Genomic DNA, 22,603 nt, shown 5'->3' with positions numbered 1-22,603 from the left:
TGTGACCCCAGTTTCAGAGCTGAGGGGAATTAAGGCACTGAATCACCTGGTGCAATGGTGGCTTAGTGGTCTAAGCACTGGCTTTGGGCATTCCTGCATTCCTTAGACCCGTCAACTGAAATTCTTCTGGATCTGCTGCCTCTCTTTAAATTTTAAGCCCATGAGATCAGCCCCAGCACACAAGGGCAACAGAGCAGCTTTGGATGTTATGTGAAAGGCCACCAGTTGGACGTGTGAGCAACTCCCAGCAACTGGTATTTCAAGGTATCCTGTTTCCAACAGGGGAGGGTAGGATAGTCATTGTGACTTTCCAAGTTGGCCAAAGGTTGATGTGATGTGCTTCAGGATGACGTGCCAAGTGGAGAAGAGGCCCTTGGCCAGCCCACCCTCTGTGGATTTAGGGTTAGCTTTTGATGAACACGGGGCTGAGAAATGTAATCAACTATAGTTTTAGTTGATTATTTGAGATTATTGATTATTTGAGTCAATTTTTCAGAAACTAGGTCAACATTAGTAGCTTGTATTGGAGCAAGCTCCAAGGACAGGACGTTCTGGGATCTGCATGGCATTGAATGGAAATGCTTTTCTCAACATTTGAGGGGTGGGGATATTTTGTGTGCGTGGTGTGAGTTAAAAGCAGGTATATTTATTTTTGGTTGGACAGTGTTGTCGAAGCTACAAACATGAGTCTGACCAAACTGTGGGAGGCAGTGGAAGACAGGAGTGCCTGGCGTGCTCTGGTCCATGGGGTCACGAAGAGTCGGACACGACTAAACGACTAAACAACAACAACATATTTATTTATCTGAAACTAGTTTCCCCCCTCTTCTCCTTTTGGCTCTAGTAATGTGGGAGGGGAAAATAAAAATCTGGGCAGCCAGCTGCCTGAATTCATGTCCCTTTGTATATCATCAGCAAAGATGATTCATTGTGGATCCTACATCAGTTAAATCACACATGTGCAGTTAAGAAGAGGTGAAGCAGTCTTCCGCAACCTTTTTTCTTCCAGATGTTTTGAACTTCTACTCCCATCAGCCCCTGGGGCTGTGCTCTCAACAACCCCGGCATCTTGGTGGCTTGGGCTGATGGGAATTGTGGTGCAAAATATCTGGGAGGAACCAGATTAGGAAAGGCTGGTGTAGTGGCATGGCTGCAAGTGGGGTCTACTACAGTTTGGTTGTTTTCACACATTCAAGGCCCCAGACGGACATGTGTGAGATTTATTCCCGGAAGAGGTAGAGAAGGCCACCAATTTAGATGGCTTTGCAAGCAGGTTAGACAAATTCATGGAGGGATGCTATGATGGCTATATGCTCCCTCAACTGCTGATATTCAGAGGCTTACCACCCCCAACTTCAGGGAGGAAGCACAAGTGGGGAGCAGGCTCTTAAGCTCAGGTCCTGCTTGGGGGCTCCCCATTGGGGCAGCTGGCTGGCCACTGTGAGAGCAGGATACTGGGTCCCCTTTGGCCTGATCCAGTAGCCAGGCTCTTCTGATGTTCCTACACTCAAATTCAACCTTGTGACCTGCCTGAGGCATCATCCTGATTCATTATGGCCGTCTCAGCCTGAAGTGGCAAATATTGTGGCTTTGGGCGATCTTAGAAATACAGTTCTGCTGCCAGACATGTCGCCCTGATTACGCCCTGGCTGTTATTAGATGTGATGTTGGCAGAGCACCTGACATTGGCCTGGGGGTGTTTTCTGGGGGCCTTAAGCCTGCCTGGATCCTCCTGGTGATGAAAATTCAAGTTGTAGCATGTCCAGAAACCATGACTCAGCAGCATCCCCAGATCACCCACAAAACTGCATTTGTTCAGCTTGTAAAGCAAGCAGTTGCAAACAATATTTGTTTGCAGAGGGGTAGGAAATAAGGTGGCTTGTGGAAGCAACTGTTCCATTGGAATTCGGGGAGGAGGGGAAGGAACATTAAATCAGTTGCTGGCCTCTGAATCCAGAGATTTCTATGAATCTCAAGCTTAATTTTTCTCTGCCATACAAAAGCACATATGAAATTACATGTAGAATAATGCATAATATAGCCTTATCTATAGTCTGAAGTACTTCTGGAGTGATACAGAATATGATATATTGGATTTTATGTTAAGTTTAGTGAGCTCCTGAGGGCAGCAGGATAAGACAGGTCAGATATTTGTATAATTTATTATTATTACTTTTATAGCCCAACCTTCACCAAATGGTTCCGGGGGGGTGTGTGTTTCAAACAGTCCCCCCCCCCAGCTTATTTCATTGATTTTTCACAAAAAAAAGCATTAAATTGTTGTCCAGTATCATAACTTGCGTTACCTAAACAATACAAGAGTGCCCTTATTTGGGCTTTGGACAAATCAGTTACTTAAATAACCTTTCCAAATATTTTTCTGAGTAGTGGGCAATGGGAACTCGCTTTCATAGTCAATGATGTAAGAAATTAATGGATGCTACTCCATGTCAAACTTGTCTCTTTTGGAAGTTCCTTGTAGAACCCTTCTGTGGCAGGTGAAACTTTCTGATAAGGCCACATCCCACACAACATTAAACAGGGCTGTTCTTAAACAGAGGTACCACTGTAGTTCTTTATGACCCTTAGCACTACTTGAGCTAAGGTCCAGGGCAGGGAATGCAAGTTCTGGGTTAGGCTGCAAGGATTGCTTAGGGACAATAGAAATAACCGTGAAAACAGGCTTCCCATGGACAGGGAAGGATGGAGGAGCTAGGAGAGCCTGCTCATGCCTTTACTTGGACAACTGTCTTGCCAGATAGACCAGTTGGGTCCCCAAATATCTGGGGATGCTGCCGCCACACACCCTATTAACCCTTAAAGCCCCCAGGCTGGGTGAATTCTGGGAGATGGTCTTCTGCCCCCTCCAGAGCCAGTGTGGTGCAGTGGTTAGAGTGTCAGATTAGGACCTGGGAGATGAGGGTTCAAATCCCCACTTGGCCATGAAGTTCACAGGGTGACCTTGGGCCGGCCACAGCCTCTCAGCCTAATATACCCTCATGGGGTCATTGTGAGGATACATTGGAGCTGGGGAGAGAATTTTGTACATCAGGCATAGGCCAACTTGGCCCTTCAGATGTTTTGAGACTACAATTCCCATCATCCCTGACCACTGGTCCTGTTAGCTAGGGATGATGGGAGTTGTAGTCCCAAAACATCTGGAGGGCTGAGTTTGCCTATGCCTGTTGTACATCATCTCAGGCTCCTCGGAGGGAAAGTGGAGCATAAGTTATTGTTGTTATCATTGCTTTTATCTCCAGTAATGCCCACATTGAAAGGTCTTCCTGCTTGTGGTTATATCAGCGAGGGGCTGGCAGAAAGGCCCCCTTCTTCCCCTTGTCTTCTCCAGCTAGCCGCTGGCCTCTCTCGGAAGTGTGTGGGTGTGCTTGGCTCATTGAGCTGAAGCACTTGCATCTGGAAAACCTTGAAAGACGCTTTTGTTGAGACTGCAGGGTTTGGAGAAAGACGTGTGGATTGCGCTTTGCTAAGGAGCGTGGGTCTTGGGTAAACGCAGCGACTCTCCTCCATCTCAGCATTCTGCCTTCGGGAATGTTATTGTCTTCTTGCTCTCCCTCCCTTGCTTTCCAAGAGGGCAATTTAAACATTACGTTTCTTTTCTTTTTCTTTTCTCCTCTTTCTTGGTGTGACTCTGCAGACTGATTTCTGCAGAAGTTAAATTTTAAAACAGCATCGACAACAACAACAACCAGGCTAAGTGTATTAATTGAGAAGTGGACTCTTTTCCACGTGTCTGAAATCTTAAAGCTCCGGGGAAACACCTTTTCTTTGTTGTAAAATGCCCTGTGTTTATTGAAAAGTGTGCATAATATGAAGTGCAAACTTTAGAAACAGCAAAAGGGCAAAAGCAGCAGCCATGCAGCAGAACAATGAAAACCATAACATGCATGGAATGAAAATATTAAAAGTCCTTGCCACCCAAATGACAACAGGCAAGCACTGCTGGAGAGTCACAGACTTGGACTAGTTAACCTTGAAGTGCAACTAGTCCAAACTCCGCTTTCTCAAGAGACACCCCACGCAGCCTCAGCTTAGAGGCCTCCAGCCAGCAAGAGCCTGCCCAGCCACCCCCTCTGGCTGGGGGGCAGCATGGGTGTCCGGGCTCCAATTGTCTTCTGTCTTCCAAAACTACAAGGCAGCGCTGCTTATCAAGAGGCAGGGGTGCCAACTTGAATAAAATATTGTGGGAGGGGGCAGGCAAGCCCCACCCTGCATAATTGATCACATGGTGTGGAGCACGCACAAAATTTGAATGACAATGCTCATCAACTTTTTTGTGGGGTGGGCCCCATCAAATATTTTATGGGAGGGGGGCAAAGATCCCTTGGCCCCTAGGAGTTGGCTTCTATGTCAAGAGGGGAGAGCTGAAGGGGTGCCTAAACAGGAATATTTTTAGCAGGTCCTGAAAAGAGTACAGTGAAGGGCGCCAGCTTGATCTCAAAAGGCAGGGAGTTCCAAATTTAGGCACTGCCACACTAAACGACTGAGTTCGTATTTATTTATTTATTTAAATTCTATACCGCCCTATACCCGAAGGTCTTACCAATGCGGAATGAGTACAGTGGTATCTCAGGTTAAGGACTTAATTCGTTCTGGAGGTCCGTTCTTAACCTGAAACTGTTCTTAACCTGAGGTACCACTTTAGCTAATGGGGCCTCCCGCTGCCGCCACGCAATTTCTGTTCTCATCCTGAGGTAAAGTACTTAACCCGAGGTACTACTTCCGGGTTAGCGGAGTCTGTAACCTGAAGCGTCTGTAACCCAAGGTACCACTGTATTATGTGGCACCTGTAGCGGTGCCAGTTTCACAGATCAAAGTGGTCAAGGGGAAACATGTAGGGGAATGTACAGAGTGGAGTCTGATTGGCTGGTTTCATTCCCTTACGCCTGAAGGCATTGTGAAACCATCACTGTCTCACAGTGGAACCCTGTTTGTGGGTATTCAGATGTATGTTCCACTGTATTTGATGGGGCTTACTCCCAAGTCCATGTTCATAGGCACGTGACCCAACTTTCTATGTGGCATCAGATTGGCTGCGTAGACCTGCACAATCTTATTTGCAGAAGTCGTTGCCAAAAACGGGAGGGGGGAAATAAACATTTCAAAGAGGGATTGCAATTTATTGGGGATACTTTTAGCTTGAGCCCCATCCTAAGATTTCAGGGTGGGGGTGCAACAGTTTTAAAGCCGACAACTGCAATTAAAAGAGCAGGTTGAAAAAGCTGCAAATAGTTAAAATTGCAATAAACAAAAATAAAAATAAAAAGCCATTTGAGCCACCACCTCTGTAGGAGTAGCATGCTGGCATCTCACAAAACCTCTTGCAAATAGTTAGGTCTTTACTGTTACTTTCCTGCAACGGTTGTCTGGGCTGCGCAACCCCAGTTGGACTACAGTTTTGGTATTGTTGAGCTGGGAAAGGTTCAGAAAAGGGCAACCAAATTGATCAAGGGGATGGAGTGACTCCTATGAGGAAAGATGACAACACCTGCAGCTTATTCGATTAGGGGGAAGAAAGGTGAATAACATGACAGTGGTGTGTAAAAGTGTTCCCCACCATCTCTCATAGTGGGGGGGGGGGTTGAAGCTGCCATTTTGGGTTTTTCCTGTTTTCTAATCAGAATTTCAGCTCTTCACTTTTCCGCATCAGTTTGTGAATATTTTTTTTAAAGTCATATTGAAAATTCATGAGCGTTTTTGTGTGAATTTTTTCTAAGAGACACAAGTTTGTGTGCAGTTTTGCCCTGTGCACACACTTTTGTAAAGACATTTCCCTCAATATAATGCATGATATGTTATAATGTGTGTTGTTTACACCAGCACATGCATTTTTATGCACAGCTTACCCCAGTAAGTGTGTTTTTGTACTGGAGAACTGCACTATATAAAATTCAGAGAAGTGCAAATTTCAAAGGATGGCTGTTTTCTGGTTCTCTTTATCATTTAGGAAAGCATGAATTACGTGGGTTCGCCTTTAAATGTGAACCAAATTAACTTTCTCTCTCATCCCTCCTCATATTATCGTAATCCAGCAGGATCACCCAATGAAGCTGAATATTGGGAGATTCGGGGTAGACAAAACGAAGAACTTTTTAAGCACAGCACATAGTTAAACTATGGAATTTGCTTCCTTTGGATGTAGAGGGAGACACCAATTTGGAATAGTTTAGAGGAGGTTCAGACAAATTCATAGAGGATAAGGCTATCAATGACTATTAGCTGCAGTGGCTGTGCTTACTACCCCCAGAATAAGAGGGTGACATGTTTGTTTGTATTTTATGACAACGTTTTTAAATGTAGGAATCCCAACTTGGGAGAAAGGTGGGATATAAATACATTAAATGAACAAGCAAGCAAACAAATATACAAATTAATAAAACGAAACTAGTTGGAAAAAACAGTTAAAAAATCAAAACACATCTAGAACAAGCAATTAAAAGAGAGTTTGCCCTGGCAGCAGCCCAGTGGACAGCATCTTTTGCCCCTTGGTTTCCAAAGGCCTTCATAAATGAAAAGGCATTGGTCTGCCAACAGAAGGATAACAAAGAAGGAACCCCACAATATGGGAGCAGCCACAGCCCCCCCCCCATATCACTACCATCTATTGCCCTTAGGAAGCTGGACTAGATGGGCCTTTGGTCTTAGGATTTTGGAGCAGCTTTTAAGCAATTTGGTTTGCCCACTGGCAAAGGTTGGTCCAAAAAACGCTAGTCGACCATTTCCACTTGGTGGTGGTTGCCTTTGCCAATTTCCTGCTGAACATCTCTTTGTCATGGCGGGACTCACATTCGAATCATCAATAGCTAGGTATAAAATGGGCATTGGAAGAACCAGCTGTAATTTCAAGCACTTCAGGTAAACCTGCAGCAAAGAGCTATTGTTAAACTCAAAAGCTCGTCCCACAGGGAGGCAGTGATGGTCACCATTCTGATATATGGCTCTTGCAGATTTCATCTCAGTGCCCCTAAAGGGGCTGGAGACATGATGTAAAGAGCAGAAGTGGGGGGAGAGAGCGAGAGAGCGCAAGGGAGCTTGGGAACCTGGAAGAATGAGGGCACTCATTCGTCAATTTGTTAATACCTAAAGGAGCGTCTCCACCCCCATCATCCTGAGGTCCAGCGTCAAGTGCCTTCTGGTGGTTCCCTCACTGCGAGAAGTGAGGTTACAGGGAACCAGGCAGAGGGCCTTCTCTGTAGTGGCACCTGCCCTGTGGAACGCCCTCCCTGCAGATGTCAAGGCAATAAACAATGATTTTACTTTTAAAAGACAACTGTTTAGGGAAGTTTTTAATGTCTGACACTGTGTTGTTTTTAATATTCGGTTGGAAGCCACCCAGTGGCTGGGGAAACCCAGCCAGATGGGTGGGGTATAAATAATAATAATAATAATAATAATAATAATAATAATAATAATAATTCAAGGCCTTGGGAAAGGCAGACAAATTCATTGGAGGAGTGTGCTATCAACAGCTACGCCCCATGATGGTTATGCTCTGCCTCCATGGCTGGAAGTAGCAATGCTAGCTGCTAGAAGCCACAGACGGGGAGAGGGTTCAGGGCCTGCTTGTGGCTTTCCCATCGGGGCATCTGGTTGGCCCCTGTGAGAACAGGATGCTGGACTAGATGGGCCATTGCCCTGATCCAGCAAGCTCTTATGTTCTTATTATCCTGGAGTGGGAACAATACATACTTGCCTTTCCTTATGGGCAGAAACATTTGTGGCTACATTTGCCACCCTGCCCTCTGTTCAAGGGGATTCTTTATTTGACGTAAAGAACTGTGGCTGGGTTATTAGTTATTTTTGTCCTCCTGGTGAGGAGGATGAGAGACTGTGCCCCCCTACCCCCGGATTGGAAGAGGCTTGAAATCCTCTCCAGGTGGCAATGCTATGCAGCCGCCAGTTTCCCAGCAAGAGCACATCACTCATTCAGTTGCACGGTCTTTAAATCCACCCAGTGCACCATTAATCCAGGCAGTGCTGCTCAGGCCGTTTCTGGAATCCTTAATCCAGCAGGTGACTGGCGGGGATAACAGATTAGTGACGGCGTTCCGTCCAAGGCTTCATCCTGCCGGGCTCTTGAGCCCTCCATGGGTCCTGGGCAGCTGCCTGTCTCTACCAAATGTGGATGCCAGCCATGAGATGAAGAGCGGTGGCTAAAGCCAAGATGAAATTGCACAAGATGTGCAGGGTATAAACAGGGTGCTTTATATGAACATGAGAAGAGGCCGCTGGATCAAGCCAAGGGCCCATCTAATCCAGCCTCACAGTGGCCAACCAGGGGCCCCCAAGGGGAAATCAGTGGTGGGAGCACACTGGGTGTGGAATAAGCTGTCATGTGAACACACCCTAAACCGTCTAATCTGGTTAAAAAGATTTTGATCAAATGAAAAGGTGGCCGCAGTGAACTGGGCAGCAGATTTTAGAGTTGTTTTTTAATGCAGCTATTTGTATTCTCGAATGCCATCTCAAGAAGCATTCCTTTTGTGTTTGAGAGGATGGGCAATGCCTCTCATCTACAGCAACTACCAGTTCATATCAGGCTGGATCCTGGTGCTGATGTTGAGTTGTAGTCCAAAGCACCTGGAAGAGGAAGCAGGTTGGCTAAAGCAAGGACATCTCAAGAGATGGCTAGGATCCTGGTCCACCTTATCCCTGATGCCTTGGGAATTAGCCTAGAGGTTGTTGTGCCAGACCCTTCACCATTCCAAAGAAAAATCATATTGCTTCCAAAAAGATTGTCAGGCTCAGATCCCGAAGACGAGGGGAAAAAATGTAGGAGAAGGACGGTAACAAAATAGTGTCGCTCTATGTAGAATCATAAAATTGTAGAGTGGGAAAGGGACCCCATGGATCAACAAGTCCAACCCACCCCCTGCACAGTTAAAGAATCACAGCTAAGGAAGCCCTGACAGATCTCCTTCCAACCTCTGCTGAAAAACCTCCAGTGAAGAAGACTTCCCCACTTTGTGAGGTCATCCATTCCACTGTCAAACAGCTCTTGCCCTCAGAAAGTTCTTCCTAATATATAGTCAGAGCCTCTTTTTTATCACTGGAATCCATCGGTTTCAGGTTCTGAAAACAAGTTTTCTCCATCTTCCATGTGACAGTCATTTGGCTGCTTTTTTGAGGACCATTGGCATCTTGGGTTTTAAATCAATGGCGGGCAAGCAACTGCAGAACCCATGAAATCAGGCAGGGAGGCACAGAAAGAATTGGGGGCGTCGAGGATGGAAGGAATCTGGTCTAAACACTGGAGTGTTCCAAACAGATCCTGATTTCCATCTGCAGAGATGTTGGAGGCCCTGAGACTCTAGCCTAGTTTAGACAGGACCAATTAGGCCTCCCATCATGATTGTTTGGTTTGTGTGCAGATTTTAACGGTTAAACTGACGCGGTCAATGTTTGACCGCCAAGCCGTCCTGTCTTCTTTTGGTTGTGGCTACCATTTGAATTCGAGGCTTAATTTTGCTTTGTCTCTCTCTCTCTCTCTCTCTTTCTCTCTGCAGACGCATTTTAATTACAGAACTAGCCAATCCCAGGCCATCATTTTGTTTTCCTTGCCACTGCCCGGGTCCGTTATCATGTTCCACCTATGCGCTTGCGCATGAGTCTCCCTTGGCAAAGCAGACTGCGGTGGGGAGGGGGGGTAGAGAAAGAGGCGCTACCGCCTGCCTGGTGTGCCTTCCTAATGACCAGTCTGTTCCAGATTGGGAGTGGCAGGAGGAAGGGAGGGTACCTTGTGAGAGGCAAGCGGTGGTGGGAATGGTTTGTTCAGGATTTGGGGGGGATTAGATAATTCATCACAAGAGCAGCAGCAGCAGAACTCACGCCAAAGGCAGACACAAGCTCCTTTCACCACGATCATGGTGGAGAGCAAAGGCATTAACCCCCCCTCTCATTAGGCATTCCAAGCCCATCTCTTCTCCTTTTCTTTTAATAGTTAAACCTGATTTGCATGCATTTGCATAATGAACATCATTTGCATTCCCGGTTTGTTGGCTACCTCTGTGGGAAAAGTCAAAGCGGGCGATCTGGGGAGAGGGATTTCAGCAAAGACAAAAGGGAAGATTTCAGTTACCCCCCTTCGCTTGCTTCCCCCCCCCAAACAGTGAAGAATTTAACACACAACCAGTTCCCCCCTGCCTCTTTGTGGAAGACAGAGAGGCCTGTCAGGATCAGTGTGTATCCTAGCATTTGTTACTGTCTCCCCCAACCACTTCCTGCAATCCTTCATCTCCTCCTGAGCTCTTTCCCCCTTCCTTTTGGTTCCTTCTGAGGGTGTGAGGTGAGAGACAACAAACTGTGTGTGAGAGAAAGAAAGGGAAAGAAAGAGAGAAAGAGAGCGAACGAACCACCATTTTAGGTAGCTGGTATCTATAAAATGGCGGATCCCTCACATAGGTCTTGAGTAACATGACTGGTTATGTGTCTCAGATTTTGGTGGATTTGCACAGTTCAGAACTTACCTCATGAATTGTCCAGTGTGGGCCCACATACGAGCAACACTACATGCACCAACTCAATATGCTTTTAAAAAGAAGATTATTTTGGTGTGGGTTGTTGTGGCTGGACGGTTTCACAAAATGACACAGGCACATCCGATTGTGTGATTACCAGGCAAAGTGACACAAGCTACTAGCCTGAGCATTCTTGTCTATTTGCTACACACACACACACACACACACACACACACATATATATATATATTCTTTTTTGATGTTAGTCTGTACGTTGCACCTCTTTCAAAAGCAGAGTAGTTCTAGGGGAAGTAGTGCTCAGTTGTTGCTCACCAGAGGAGCGTTTGAAGTTGCCTCATGGACCTTTGGTCCATATCCCTCAGTACAACTTGACACTGACTGGCAGTGGCTCTCTTTGGACCTGCCTGGAGGTGCTAGGGATTGAATCTGGGACCTTCCGCGGGCAAAGTAGATGTTCTACCAATGAGCCCTGGTTTTCCCCCAGGTGTTTCTGAAAAACAGTATTTTGTTATGGGGTATAATGGAGTCTTCCTACAGACAAAAAACAATAATTAGTTTCTGAGTAGAAGAGGGCATGTGCTCTCTCCTTCACCCCTAACTCACACAGGGGGAATAGTTGAAAAGCAATGCCTATGAAATTTCTAGTGTTGGGTGTGGTAACATTTCTTCTCCCTTGAAAAAGTTTTGGGTCTTATGCAACTAAGTCCCACTCAGAACAGACCGACTAAAATGGATGGGCTTAAGGTAGTTATGGTCCTTGATTTCAGTGCGTCTGTTCTGAGTTATTTAAATGCATTATTATTATTATTATTATTATTATTATTATTAGCACATCTTATCATCATTGTCATAGTGCTCCAAGAATGAGATGTTGTGCCTCCTAAAATTCATTTTCCTACATAATTATTTAGGGAATTATGTCTTCATCCTTCTCAGCATGTTGTTCCTAGTTTTAATGACACAGTAGCACCATGTATCATGTGGTTGATGTGAAAGACTTTTGGGTGATGAGGTTGACTATCTCCAGAGCTCTTCTATTCTTTTTCTCCCCCCCCCCTTGACCTATATAATCTGACAATGACAAACCAATGGACCACCATAAAGCCAAACAACAGCAAAATTTTGAAAAGTTTAGGACTTCAGGGAAGCTATCACTCCTTGAGATCAAGTGAAGAAACAAGCCAGCCTAGGATGTCCATAAGCTTCCAAATTCAGCAATTCACCTGAGAACTGTCCTGTTGAATCAGGTCAGTGATGCATCTCTGCAGCCATTCTGGTTCTGGCAGTGGCCAGCCAGATCCATCTGGGAAGCCCACAAACAAGTCATGAACATGGCTTCCTCTTCTTTCTTCCCAGCAGCTGTAAACTGGTGGTTCCATTCAACTCTTGTGACTAGTACAGTAAAGGCAAGAACCAGCCACTTACAAAGCTACCCTAGAAGAGTTGCCTGACTCTTAACTTCAGTCATTACCTAAATGTCTGTCGTTAACTAAAACTTCTGTCATTAGTTGATTTTTTCCACACACTAATGCGAGTCTGACTGATGGACCATGGGAGCGCTCAGGGTCTCTCTGAGGGAGACAGAATTCACAGCTTGACTCATGAAACAGCAAGCTGCAGAGCGAAAGAGACCATGGAAGAAGCATTGTTGCATCAGGTTTTATAGCATTAGACACATTAGTGAAGGTCAGATCTCTCAATTATTCGCTTGCTATTTTATTTAATGCATTTCATATCCCTCCATTTTCTCCAAGATCAAGGTGACGTACATGGTGCTCCCCCTCTAAATTAACCCCCACAACAACCCTGTGAGGTAGGTTAGGCTAAGAGGTGGTGACTGGCCCAAGGTCACTCAGCGAGCTCCATGGCTGAGTGGGGATTTGAACCCTGGTCTCCCAGGCCTGGTCTGACACACTAACCACTATACCACTCCAATGCTCAGTGTGTTTGCTGTTAGAAGGCCTTCCTCCATTACTACAGGTGAACGGGAAATGTTGCAGCTGAGACCTTAATCTAAACATTATCTAGGCTGGAAGCTATTTACTGCTTCACCTGTGCTGATGTGATGCCCTTTTCCTCAGAAGACTGTGTTGGCCATGGTGGCATCTTCTGGAGCAGGGCTAGGCAACCCTTTTTCTCTTGAGGGGTTCATTCTCTCCAGGATTATCTAGTTGAGGGCCACAAGCCAGGAGCAGAAGAATTCTGGATTAACTAATCTGGAATAAAGATCACCTGCTTCACTTTTCATTATAGCTTACTCAGACTTGAATTGCCAGTCCTATGCAAATCTATTCAAAATAAGCCCCCACCAGCCAGGATGGAGGCACACACACATATATATCAAGCAGATGTGGAACTGAGAACTGAATTTAAGAATGGCAAAATGGGGAACTGAAAGAAACCAGCAGTGACAGATTTGCCCATCCATCCCTAACACACACACACAGAGAGAGAGAGAGAGAGAGAGAGAGAGAGGGAGGGAGAGAAGGAAGGCTATCAATTTGTTCTTTATTTTTTTAAAATCCATTTCTCTTTATCAAATAAAATAACTATGCCCTTCCAAATGTTCTGAAACTACAGGGTGGGGGGAGGCTTAGCTCAGTGGCAGAGCATCTGCCTTGAATGCAGAAGTCCCCAAATTCAGTCCCTGGCATCTCCAGGTAGGGCTGTGAGAGGTTCCTGCCTGAAACCATGGAGAGCTGCTGCCAGTCAGTGCAGGGCATGAGCAGGAAAGAAGGACCTCTGATGGGACCTTCTGGAGCAGCTTCAGGAGACATCTGGGTCCATTTGTGTCCATAGCACCTTCACACAAGAGAGATATTTATTTTAGTCGGAGCATTTGCAGCTCACTCTTCAGCCAAAAAGGCTCCCACAGCTGTTTACATATGAACAAAACAAGACCATCCCTACAATTAAAAGACATGACACACAAGGGAAAAGGGACAAGGAGGAAAGAGGAAGATCAGAATCACAACTTGGGCATCCATTTCTAAACGGCTGTTCCAGAAATGACCAGCTGGTCTAGGAAGTGCCTGATGGAGCTGGGCTTTCAGAAAGCTGATGGAAGGACCCCTCTGCTTCCCATCTCTCCCACAGAGGCAACCCTGATGGGGTTGGCCTACCATAGCAGAGTCGGTGAAGTGAGTCCTGCTTTCTGTATTCTTCACTCCCTCAGCAAGCCCCCTGTGTGTGCTCACGCTCAGACCCCCTTCCCAACAAGAGGTATTTTCCCCCCTCTGTGGTGCTGGTAGGCTTGTCAAAGGCTGACCTGAGCAAAAGGTTAGTTAGCTGAGTGGAGGCCAAAGGGTTGCTGGGTGAAGGGAATTGCGGGGCTGGGGTGGGGGGAGGAATTGTGAAAGGACCGGGCTGCGGTGTAGACGGCACATTGATTAACGAAGCCCCACCAAAGCAGTTCCATTGCCAACGACCTGCTTAATTCACAAAACTCTTAATTGTTCCAGAGTTGGTTCAGTATTCCTTCTCCCCCCCAACTCCTCATACAAAGATGCCATTGTGTGTCGTGGTGATGACAGCGTTGTTTTTTGGGCCAGAGAGAGAGAAAGTGAAGAAAGAAAACTCTTGCCGGGGGGGGGGGGGGACGTCTCCCAACAGGGTGAAGAGGTTTAAATCAGCTTAGCCCAAATGCCAATTAATAAGGAAGAGGATTAGCCTCTGAGATCTATGGAATAGAGCATCATTGTATTCCTGGGAGGCTGTGGAATTTTATTTCCCTTTCCTACAACTTGGCTGCGCTCGTATTTTCCTCCCCAACAACAGCCAACTGCTTTTCTTGACCTCATGTAGCTTATGGAGTTGGAGCCACAATGTGCCTCTGTGGGTTCTGCCATGGTCCAGTCTAATCATTTATATGGTTCTGCAGTCGTTTACCTGGGGATGATGGGAACTGTAGTCCAGCACACCTGGAAGGCACCAGCAAGTTGAATGCAAATTCATCTTCTTCACACGGGACTTAGTTGAACTATGGAACTCTCAGCCACTTGAGGGAGTGATGGCCAGCAAACTGGATAGCTTTAAAAGAAGGCTATGCTCTGACTTTGCAGTTAGAGGAAGCAGTTCCTCCGAATCCCATTTGCTTGAAACTGCAGGAGGGCAGAGGGCAGCCAGAGGCATCTGGGCAGCCACTGTGAGAACAGGATGCTGGACTAGATGGGCCATTGGCCTGATCCAGCAAGCTCTTCTTATGTCCTTAACCCTATTTTAAAAAGAACTTTATGCTAGAGATCTGTGAATATATGTGTGCATTTTGTCCTCAAAGAAGGATCCAAATATTGCATGGCGGAGAGCCAAACTGTGTGCAGAATGCCGTTATGAGAGTGAATTTTATTTTCTGTTATTTTGCATAGATTTATTTGGCTTCTGGGAGACTGCAGAGAGGCTTTGCAAGCTGGACAGTTCCAAGCGTGTCTCTTAATATTTGTTGCTACAGCATAATGACCCTAAGACCCTATTCCATCCCTCTCTTTACACTGGATGACTGATGAAGCTCCTAAACTCCACTGGCTAGTGTAGCATTGCTTCCCCTCGCTGATAGCAGGCCTGACTGAACTCTTAAAAAGAGCCACCATCCAACTTGATCCGCTGGGGACTGAACCTTGGAAAGCCTTCAGCATGTGCTCTGTGGACTGATCCGTGAAGCTGACATGTTCTGAGTCAGGCAGTTGGCAGCTGCTTTGAGGCAGAGAGAGAGAGAGAGAGAGAGAGAGAGAGAGGAAAAAAACTCTTACCCAGTCACTTTAACTGGAGACAGGGCCGGACCACTCGTGAGGCAGTGGCCTCAGAAGAAGAAGAGGAGTTTGGATTTTATATCCCGCTTTATCACTACCCTAAGGAGTCTCAAAGCAGCTAACAATCTCCTTTCCCTTCCTCCCCCACAACAACCACTCTGTGAGGTGAGTGGGGCTGAGAGACTTCAAAGAAGTGTGACTGGCCCAAGGTCACTCAGCAGCTGCATATGGAGGACTGGGGAATCGAACCTGGTTCACCAGATTACGAGTCCACTGCTCTTAACCACTACACCACACTGGCTCTCCTCAGAACAGCATGCTCCACACAGTTGGGAGAGCAGCAGATCTGCCTCTTGCGCTTGTCGGCCTATTCTTCCTTTATGGAGGTGCCCCAGCCTAGCATTTTTTGCTTTGCCTCTAGCAGGAAAATTTCCTGGGCTGGCCCTGACAGGAGACTTCAGAGATACAGCCTGGGACTTCCCACTGAACTATGGGTTCTGACATACGATGATGCCTTTGACCTGGTCTACACATATGAAAGAGCATAGTTTTCAGTGTTCCCGTAAGAGGAAAACCTGCTCAGCAGGAAGCAGGCTAGGTTCTCTCTCCCTGGTGTGCTAGTACTCTACTTGCAGGGATTTTGTACAGGGGAAATGGCACCTCAGCTTGCACTGGTGCCAGCCTAGTCTACCACTTCAAATTTTCACTGTTTTTCCCTACCCCTGCATATGTTCACGGGGCCTTGTACTGAGTCAGGCACTGTGAGCTGAAGAGATGCTAGGAATTGTAAGAGAAGCATACACTGGGTCACTAAAGTTATAGCCCACTTCCCTTCAGAACAAGTCCCATTGCATGTGGCATAAAAGTAACGCAAAAGATTTTGGCTCCATTCTGTTAGAGCAGATCCAGCTTGGTGGTGTTATGGGAAAGTTGTGTGTCCACTGAAACAGCACATCTAAGGGCTCATCCACACTTCTGCTTGTGCGTTGCCAAGGAAGCATGGGTCCAAGCAGTTTTCCTCTTGCCCCCTTCCTTTCCAAGGGAAAACCTGCTCTTTAGCAATAGATCGGAACAACTGACAATGGAGGGGAAAGGTGAATTGCTGTTTGTTCCAACTGTGTGTTAAAGAGCGGTTTTCCCTGGGGGGAAAGCAGCAGGAGAAGAGGAAGTGTGGATAAGCCCTAAGATTTGGAACGCTGCATCCGCATTGCATATTTGGGATGATTTCAAAGTGGTGTAAGTGTCATGGCTTCCGCTGCCCACCAAATCGATGTGACATCATTCTGTAAGTCCTCGTGGGGCTGGGAAATAAGAACATAGGAAGACCTGGCTACTGGCCCAAAGGCTCATCTAGTCCAGCATCCAGCTTCCCACACTGGCCAACCAGATGTCCATGGCAAGCCCACAGACAGGACCTGATTGCAATAGCAGCGCCCTCTCCACTTCTGATTCTCAACAACTTGCATGGAGGTAGTGCACAGCCATCATGGCTAGTAGCCATGGATAGCCTTATAGATAAACTCAGAATTGTAGAGTTGGAAGGGATCCAAAGGGTCATCTAGCCGAACCCCCTGCAATGCAGGAATCACAGCTAAAGAACCCTTGGCAGAATCACCCTCCACCCATTTGTCTAATCCCTTTGTAAAGCTGTCTTGAGTTGCTTTACAACTACATCCTATGTCACTGAATCCCACAGATTAACTGTAGAAGCTCTTCCTGTTTTTTTGGTCCTGAACCTTCCCACGTCCAGCTTCATTTGGATGTCCCCATTGGGTTTTAGCATTACAAGAGAAGGGGAGAGAAAGAAAAGAGGAAAGAGTGTTGAGGCTCTCCTGTAAAAAGCACCCATGCCACTAGTGCATGAATGGCCAGAACATCTTTGCCCAAGATGTTGGAGGAGATGGCTCGGCTGTTGTGGCTGCCGTGTAATTTATGACAGGGGTTTGCGCCATTGTCTGGGTCCCTCCTGTATTTTCGTGAGGGCTCTGCCTCTCTTCCCAGACCCCTGCTGCGCCCTGGCTACTGTACGGTTGCTAAGGGACATGTCATGTTGTCTATCACTATGCGGGGAGGTGGGGACGGCCTTCAGTGGGCCCATCTGGAGCCTGAGGCCTACATCCCCACAGGCGGGACTGATCGTGGCCCCAAGAAGTACAGAGGGCCTGGGAATGGGACATTTAGATTCCCCTCAAGTTCATGGCCACCGGAGGCCTTTGGTTCTCAAGGGTGGGTGAGGAGGGGTGAAGAGTGGATTGCTGGCTGTTCTGCTCAGGGTTTTCTGGGTTTCCCCCCCCTCCCCCCCTCAATTCCGTCCATATCCTCGCCTGCATACTGATCCCCCCGGCCTATTCTCCTCCCGACATGTGCCCACATAAATAAATTACCCCCACTGCTTCCATTTTGCGGAACAATTGGCCCCCTAAACTCTATTCATCTCCAGACAGCGCCTATTATTCCCCCGATTAAAGCCAACAGAATGGTTTGCAAGGGATACTGTTAACTCTGTCAAACTGTAAATAAGATGCTAATATAAAAATAAATAAGGGAGAGTGAGAGAGAGAGGGAGGGAGTTGGTTAGCACGGAGGGCTTGCGAGGTGGGGTGAAAACGGAGAAGGGACAAAGAGAGGGAGACTTCTGCGCCTGCCGCCTTGGGAAAGCAAATGAATCTGTAATGACCACTGTGTACAAACTGCAGGAGATAATATAATGGCAGCCCTTGCGAGCACTTGGGGCTGTTTTCACCGAGGCCTGTTTATTATGAAAGCCTCATTGAAACCTTGGTTGTATAAATGGCAATGTTGCCAGTGGGGACCTTCTCCCTATCCACTCCTCCTCAGCCTGATTCGCCACCTCTCCAGATAACGCCTGGCAAAGGCTGGGGTTTTAAAGGATTGGGGAATTGTTTCCTTTTTTCATTTTGACTCCATGCACCCAATTCCTAGCATTTAATACCACACGATACACTGGAATGAAGAATTATAGGCATTTGACTGATCAGTTGAACATCATGGATTTTCTTCCGCAACCAGAAGGGCAAGATTTCAGCTGGGGCTCCTCCTGCCTCCTTCCACCCTTTGGGACTCCCTCTTCTGCTCAGGGGTGGGAGGAGAAACTAAGTTCAGTTTACATTCAAAGGCAATCCTACAAAATTTGCACTTTCTGAACGAATGCATAAAAACCAGAAATGCAGCCATCCCCCATCCAAATTCACACTTCTATGAATTTTGCAACGAAGCCCTCCATCCCAAGTAATTTGTTGTTTTGTTTATTAACTAAACTTATTTGTTTATTGTCACGCAAGGGTCTCCAAGTGATTTACAGGGCATAAGATCTAAAACAATAAAAAGGGAAGTATCATATTGCATGCAACGTATTCGGAAAACAGAAACAAAATACCAGCCCCCTCCCAAAAAAGTAATAGAAAATATTAGCAACAATAAACACAGCAATGGAGAAAAGGGGAAACAGTGACATAAGATTAAGTTAGAGAAAGGACTAAGAGGACATATATTTGATAAAATTGCTCAAAAGCTGCTGAAATAATTTTGCAAACAGGGATGCAGAAAGGGGAGGTATGGGGGAGTCCGAGAAACGAAGGTTATGGAAAAAAGGTTGTGAAATTATACATGTTTGTTTGTCTTTTTATTTGTTTGTATTGTTTAAAAAATGCTGTAAAACCAATAAAAATCTATATTAAAAAAAAAACAATAAACACAGCAATGCTCCCACCTACTTACCAGCAGAGAAACAACATCTAAGGATCAACCCCCAGACCATTCACATTAACCCATCTCCCCCTTCTCATCTCCCCAAACAACCCAGAAGTCCAGTGTCAAGGCCAGCTGCTGTAAATCGGTGGTGGGTGGGTCTTCCAGGGATTGTCTGGCATCTCTCCTTTCAGTGGAATTGGAGGTTTTACAACAGAGGTTGGGTGGCCTTTTATCAGGGATTTGTTAGTTGTGGTTCCTGCATCTGCAGGGGCTTGGACTAGAGCAGCCTTTCTCAACCTGTGGGTCCCCAGATGTTGTTGAACTACAACTCCCATCACCCCTAGCTAGCAAGGCCAGAGCTCAGGGATGATGGGAGTTGTAATCCAACAACATCTGGGGACCCACAGGTTGAGAACCGCTGGACTAGAGGATCCTTGAAGTCCCTTCCAATTCAGGGAGAGTAGCAGCAAAAGCCAACCAGGAAGATGGTTCAAGGGTTTACCTGCTCTTCAGTTGCTCCTGTTGTAGCGTACAAAGATGCATTATATTTGGGGGAATTGTTTTGCACTTGTGTGTGTATATTAGGAGGAATCTCCACTGCTGATGAATTTTGGTGGTGACTTTTTAAGAAAGCAAACACTTGCAGACCAATATGGAAATGTTGGCGAAAGGGATTGCAAAAATGAGAAACTGGAATGGATGGATTTGCCACCCCTACTTCTGTTCTTAAGTCCACATTAATCTAAAGCGTCTAGACAGGCACGCATGAAAAATGGTCAGAACTATGTTCATCAAGCATTTAATTAATTAATACACATACCCCCACCCTTTCCCCAAAGAGCTCAAGGTGGCGTATACAGTTCTTCCCCTTCTCCATTTTAACCTCACAACAATCCTGTGAAGTAGGTTAGGTCGAGAGGGCTAGCAGCCACTGACACCCTTCTTCTCCATGAATTTGTCTAATCCTCTTTTAAAGCCAGTCAAGTTGATGGCCACCACTGCTTCCCGTGGGAGCAAGTTCCATAGTTTAAATTATATGCTGTGTGAAGAAGGATTTCAATTCATATGTCTTGTTCTGATGAAGGTAGGATTTTGCCTTCATACGCTGTGTGAAGAAGGATTTCAATTCATATGTCCTGTTCTGATGAAGGTAGGATTTTGCCCAGTGGTCGATGGCTCCCCATTCAGTAGTGAGGGACCAAGACTGCAATCTGGGAGAACTGACAGTGGGCAAAACCTGCTCTTTGTCCTGGAAACCAAAGGCAAGTTTAGAAACCTTGAGGAACCCTGGTGTACCCTTCCTGTATCAGTAGCATCTCCTTAACTCCTAGGAAGGAAAGCGTTGCCACGTAGTGGGGGCAGAATATGACCTCAACCAACAGGAACATGCCTCTGTGGACACTTCCTTTCCTGCTGTGCCTTTGCAAACCTGCAGAGGTGGAGAATCTATGGTCCTCCAGCTGCTCTTGAACTCCTTACACCCTCCAGCCCCAACCAGCTTTGTCTGTGGGCAGGAACAGAGGCAGTTTTAGCCCAACAGTATCTCGGTGGCCACCCCACTTTGCAGGCACTTCCCTCCCCGTAAAGACAGGCTCATCACCAGCTGATAGAGAAACAAGACATCACAATTATATGCAGGTTGTCCATGAAAGGGAATTATTAAGCGTTGCTCGTTCCAATGACTGCAGCCAGAAAGAGTCTGAGAAATAAGCCCCTTCATTATAATTATTCGGATTTGCCCTCCATCAAAGGCTGGGTGGGGGGATTGAGCCTTTTAATCTGACCACATGCTTCTGCTTTGGGGATCTCGACTGGTTTGTACCACCTGCTTCCAACTCCATGTGCCTTTTGGTAAAAACCTTGGCAATTTTATAAGGGAGGCATGGGATGTGTGTGTGTGTGTGTTCTCCCCTGTTTGTTTGTTTTTTAAATAAGAAAATAATGTCATTTAATTTGAAAAAAGTAATAAATAAGGCTAGGATGTGGCTAGTTAGGTGCAAATGCATTTGCTCCTGAGAGGACACAGTTCTGTCACTGCCGACCATACCCTTTGCCACCTCAGCATCCTCCAGATGTTTTGGACTTCAGCTCCCATAAGACCCTGCATCCTAAAGCTGGGCTGATGGGAAATTGTGGTCTAAAACCATCTGGAGGACACCAGGATGGCAAAGACATAGGTCAGTCTTTGCCATTCTGCTTTCCTCCAGATAGAAATATCAATAGTAGATGTTTACAGCTGGGCTAGGATTTTAGTGTGGGATACAGGTGTGCAATTGTGGAAAGTCTAGATGGGATCAAAGTACCATCTGGATCATTTGTGGCCTGCCAGATACTTATGATTCAAGCCTGGAGGCCTTCATACGAGGACTGAAATGGTTTCACCCATTCATCTAACTTCGTTGTTCCAATATGTAAGTTCTCGTCTGCATCCTACCCCCCTGGGATTCCATATTAACTTGGAGAAATTCTAAAATTGATTCTTGCTAAGGATTCTTGAATACCAGTTCTTGGGAAGCCATAGAAGGGGAGAGGGCTCTGGTGCTCAAATCCTGTTTGCAGGTTTCCCACAGACATCTCGTTGACCATTGTGAGAACAGGATGCTGGACTAAATGGGCCATTGGCCTGATAGCCAGCAGGCTCTCCCTAAGTTCTCACGGAAATGTTACCTTGGTACGGTAGTTTCTAAACTCACTCACACATCCCTCTCTGTCCTCCCATCCAGACTAGCAAGTTGCATTATCAGAGTTCACAGGCAAAAACTTTGAAGGAAGATGAATGAACAGGGGAAAACTTTGAAGGAGAGTTTGAAGCAAGACTAGTGGCCTGGGGAAAGGGTGTGTGGGGCTTGGACGTGTCACAAGTGCCAAACTGAGAGTCCTGGAAGTTCCCAACCCTGTTCAATAAATGGTCCACTGGCTGCATCCAGCATGATACACAAGCGGTGTAAGGGCTTAACCTCCCTCAGTGTTGTTATTTGAAACAAAAGTGGTATGGCCTAGAGATGGCTTTGAATTTGGTGGCAGGGGCACCAAACCGAAATGAACAGTCTGTTACATAAATTTGTTTTTAAATCTCTTTCTCTTGCCTCCCCCCCTTCCTCCTTGTCTCCCTCAGGTGGATGCAGTATAGAACGACAAAAGCGATTCTGCAGCAGATTCTTGCAGCACAACTGCTGAAAACGATTCCTGTGATGTCCTTGCATGTGCTTCATGATGGCCAAGCCTGTTTCTTTTTGTCCTTTTTAATTGGACCAGGACTATGACGACTTCAAAAATGCAGCGCTATTGAAGCAAAGAGGCTTATGAGTGTCATTATTTTTGTAGACCTTGCCTTCGTTGTCAGCGGGGTGTGTGGTTTAAAAGGGGGGAATGTACTGAATTATTTTTATATGAATAATAAATGCAACTCAAATGACTGGAAATGTTTGTCGTGACTTTACTGAAAGAACAAGGCAAAGCTGGCAAGTTGATGGGGTCAGCTCACAGGAGGGTTCTTTGGGCAAATATGGAAGGCTCAGGTGTTTCCTGAGGAAATAGAAGGCCAAAACAATGTGTTTGTGTGAGGGCGTCCTGGTCTCAGCCAAGCACCCCATCCTCTCTATCCAGATTAAGGCCTGAAAGACCAAGGAAGTGGGGTCAGTGGGGGCACAT

General features: G+C 46.2%; 1 long non-coding RNA gene across 3 annotated transcripts in view; it reads left to right on the top strand.

Annotated features, from left to right (window-relative positions):
* Positions 1-22,368, top strand: part of LOC308465752 — a 54,984-nt gene extending 32,616 nt beyond the window's left edge. For all 3 annotated transcript variants that reach the window (XR_013980555.1, XR_013980556.1, XR_013980557.1), the window contains exon 4: positions 22,068-22,368. This is a non-coding gene — a long non-coding RNA (uncharacterized lncRNA). The remainder of the gene's footprint in view (positions 1-22,067) is intronic.
* The last annotated feature ends 235 nt before the right edge of the window (positions 22,369-22,603 follow it).

Source organism: Podarcis pityusensis, assembly GCF_964106645.2.
Source record: "Podarcis pityusensis genome assembly, chromosome: 16".
Taxonomy (NCBI): domain Eukaryota; kingdom Metazoa; phylum Chordata; class Lepidosauria; order Squamata; family Lacertidae; genus Podarcis; species Podarcis pityusensis.
Note: the sequence above shows the minus strand (reverse complement) of the source record. Positions and strands in the feature narration are given on the sequence as shown.